Source organism: Sinohyriopsis cumingii, chromosome 11 (genome assembly GCF_028554795.1).
Source record: "Sinohyriopsis cumingii isolate HCF-2022 chromosome 11, ASM2855479v2, whole genome shotgun sequence".
NCBI classification, from domain to species: domain Eukaryota; kingdom Metazoa; phylum Mollusca; class Bivalvia; order Unionida; family Unionidae; genus Sinohyriopsis; species Sinohyriopsis cumingii.
In genome coordinates this window covers 24,007,272-24,011,531 of record NC_142971.1, presented here as the reverse complement: position 1 = coordinate 24,011,531, position 4,260 = coordinate 24,007,272, and the positions used below count along the sequence as shown (strand labels likewise).

General features: G+C 34.0%; 1 non-coding gene across 1 annotated transcript; it reads left to right on the top strand.

Annotated features, from left to right (window-relative positions):
- The first annotated feature begins 1,964 nt into the window (after positions 1 to 1,964).
- On the top strand, positions 1,965 to 2,035 carry Trnag-gcc (transfer RNA glycine (anticodon GCC)). Its single transcript has one exon. It is a non-coding gene; the product is annotated as a tRNA-Gly (tRNA).
- The last annotated feature ends 2,225 nt before the right edge of the window (positions 2,036 to 4,260 follow it).

Sequence of the window (4,260 nt, the reverse complement as noted above, 5' to 3'; positions counted from 1 at the left end):
CTCAAACAAATGCAGGTCAACCTTTGACAAGAACTTCACCGTGAAGTCATCTTTGAAGGTATTTTAGATTAACATATAACTTGTATTGATTGTCACACAGTGAAAAGGTCAGTATTGAGAAACAAATGTAGAGAACATATAGTGAAATTAATTGTGTTCTATGTCCATGTCGCTCAAAACAACAAACTGAGTCTCAGCCAACAAACGCGACGTACTATTAACATCCGGTTCCGATGGGACTCTAAAACACAAACCCGGGTCTGGTTATGAACCTTGATTGGATGCACAAATCATTATCATTTTTCTGTGCAAGATTAGTGTGGGAATTGGGATTATCTGAGCTAGAGATCATGTGAATTAGGATAAATGGAACAAATTTCGCTGATTTTCACATGCATTTTACCACTGAAATTATTGTAGTCATTTCGACATGCTTTATCAAATATCTGTTCTGCTTCATATTTGCAAATATTATATTTCACCGTTCTGAACATTAAATTTTTTGAGAAAACACATACAAGCCTTTAAGTCATATAATAATCTGTGTTGACTATTTATATTTATTTTGTTTTGTGATTTTTTCATCTAAATAAGAACTTTTGTGGTGAACACACTGTTTATTGACACTACAATACACTGGAGAGATCCAGTAACGGAAAAATGGGTGAGCTGTCCATCTGTTTCATGTTATGTGACCTTGACCCTTGATATGTTACAATATAACTACAGTTTTAATAGACAGCCGAATATTTAGTACTGAACACTGACGTATTAACTGACGGACTCGTGCAAGGACAGATTGAGGGTTTTACAATATAACTACTCTTGACGCTTAAGCATAATAATAATAATAATAATAATAATAACCTTTATTCTTCTTGCAACATAGGCCAACAAAATATATAACAACCACGAAACATAATAACACTTGGATTAACGCACTCATTCTAACTTATTCTAGATTTTGCCTGATAAAGAGCCAAATTATGGAGGATATTATTATTATTATTATTATTATTATCATTATTATTATTATTATTATTATTATTATTAAATGGTGTACAAAATCGTAATAATACCATAAATAAGACTGGTTTTCAAACTTTTGTCGTCTGTTTATAACACAATGGGTCAGGAGAATGAAATCAATAACAAAAAACAAAGGGTCCTTCTTACATACAGGGTACATGCCAATTATCAAAACTAAACCTGTAGAATTTCTTTCTGTCACTGCGAACTTGGATCACGAGTGTAGTGACCAAACCACAAAGACAAGGTTCCTAAAAAATGACGTCTTTCAATAATTATTGATTTCTCAATCATTTAGAATACAATAATACAACTTGCTGTCTTTAAACTTGAATCATATCGTCTTGTATTTACAGTAATATTTACATACATAAATAAATTCCATATATATTTCAGTGGAAAACAGGATATAAAAGCAACGCAAAAAAGCTTTGAATATTTCTACTGTGCACTCGGTATCAACACAAATCTATTGTAAAACAATTTCTGTCTCTCTCTCTCTCACGGAGGAATTTTTTGGAGGATCCGTGGCAAAGTACAAATCAAAGGAATTTATATACTACACAACAGAATTTTATTCTATGGGGCGGGGGTGGGGTGAGGGTTAGGAGTTGGGGTTCAACTACAGATGCCCATAGTTTCCTATCAGTATCATTGTTTTGTCGTAACGTAACGTAACGCGATACGAGTTCAAACAAAACATTCCCGTGTTACCATTCCCCTTCGATAGTTTACATGATACTGTCACCTATTAGGTATTTTAACATATGGAACCGTTCCGTACTCATTGGCAAAATATCTCAGTTTATTATGGGCTCACATAAGCCTACGTGTTCTGGATTTCAGCGTGTATTTTCCATTGTGTTACTTCTGTTAGACCAGGTGCTGTACAACAATTTAGGTTAGGTTTAGTATTAGAGATTTGCTTTGTGTGAGCATCGGTGGTTCAGTGGTAGAATGCTCGCCTGCCACGCGGGCGGCCCGGGTTCGATTCCCGGCCGATGCATTAATATTTTTTTGTTTTTCCTAATTAAATGGCAAATGTTCGAGTACCAATAATGTCAATTACAGCTTTAAATATAACATTACTTCAAATTATTTTTTGTATGCTTTATTTCTATATTAAAAAAGCTACACGAATAGAATGCCTTGACATGAGTTATTATTTTTCTTTCTACCTCCACATTTTTTTTTTATTGAATTGTATTTTGGAACATTAATGGATTTTGTGAACAAAATAAATTTTATTTTTAAGGAACTATCAAACGTATTTGAAAACAATTTACTATATGGGGCCACATTATCACAATACATGGCTTTAGGACTCTTTCGTTTTACACGCCTGTTATTGATACCATCTTTATATATGTTCTATTAATTTCCATACGGTGCCTGTTATAAAGCGTTTTTGTTTTTGGTGCACTTTTGGACAAGGACTAAACTAAGATCATAGGGCATGAGTCCAGCACTGACCTGTACAAAAATGGCAGTAAAATATGTTAAGAAAACACACGGGGCTTGCCGTACATGTTTTACTTTTTACATGATATGCACGATTCTTTATCTAAGCCAACAAATCTGTTACCCCTTTTGCGTAATCAACCTGATTCAAAACCAACACAAACGGTCACAAACACCAGCTTTCGAAAATCTTAATTTTGCACAGATCTGAGACTGACATCTTCACAGCTACGTGAAACTGCCATAATTAATCGACTTGAGAGATCTGAGATTGACACCTTTACAGCTACGTGAAACTGCCATAATTAAACGACTTCAGAGATCTAAGGTTGACACCGTTATAGCTGTCTGGAACTGACATTACCATTGCCTTCATGGACATGAGATTAAAAGTTAGTATTTGGGCCGGAATGTGTGGCCAATCAGGGTGTGCTTTTTCATTTGGAATTCGGGTACATTTATACCAAATGGCTTCACTACATTCTAAAATAATATAATCCGCGCCTGAACGTGGAGCAAACAATGTGCATAAATGCATGCACTATGCCTAGCTATTACTAAGCGAAACGATACGAAATTTCTTTAAAACGTAAACTTCGTCAAGGGTTAATGCAACACTTCACAATAAGACAAGATTCGATTTTACCTGGCGACAAGGAATGCAAAAAGCACTAATCCTGTCACTTTTTTCTCATTTTATCGAGTACTAGAGTACTCCTGTCACTGTTCATGTCCCTTTTTTTCTCTCTTATGTTACATGTTTAGGCTGGAATAAACAATTTATTTATTTCAATGGAAAAATACTGTAAAAATAAAATAAATAACTTACGGATTTAAGAATCAAATTCAAAATTAATCCAAGAATAATGCAGAATAAAATGTTAAAAGTCCTAATAAATGAAATGTTCTAATGAATTCAAGCTCGAGTGCCGATGGAGAATCCCAAATGGAAGGCGATGACGTATGCTATAACATGTATTGTGTTGAAGTCTACAGTTCCTTTTAGAAACACAATAATTAATCCTCCCGTCTTGGAAATCCAAATAAAATTTTTAAGAAATGTCCTTGTTCAAGAATTCTGTATGAACACAATACTATTTCCAGAGAAACGATTTAATCTTTTAGAATCCGAAAAATTAAAATAAAACTAAAAACCTCAAAGAAACTCAATGCTGCTGACAACAGAAGAAAACAACTTGACATCAAGTGCTTAAAAGCCCCCAAAACCCTGAGATCTCTCTCTAAACATCACTATTAATACCAAGTATTCGCAATTTTGGGAATGCCTAATTGCGAAATAGAGGATCACGTGATCATGTTTACATATAAATATCACGTAGCCCCTGTATGTCCTTGATAAGAACCAATTATTTTACTCGGAGAAAAAGTTGTTTACTTGACCATCAATCAAGGTCAGGAACTAAGTCAAAAATAGAAACAAGTGTTTCAGGTCAAACAAAATCAACCCCTCAACATTGCAACAAACCATAGAGTACTCGAGAAGCAAGTTTCATAAAACTCGTTTTGACGATGAATATACTCGTTTATTTTCACAGCGATCTAAAACATTTTCGACGCGCATCAAGTTGTTTTAGACACAATGAAAAAATGTTCAAAACATTTTCTGTTCAGACACATTTACAAGACTAATTCTCTTCACAATGCAATTTATTTTTGATGCAGCAAATCTAATAGTTTTCGCAAATAAACTGCATTCGACGCTGAGAAAATAATTTATTTTATCCCCAAATAAAATTACTGTCTGAGTTG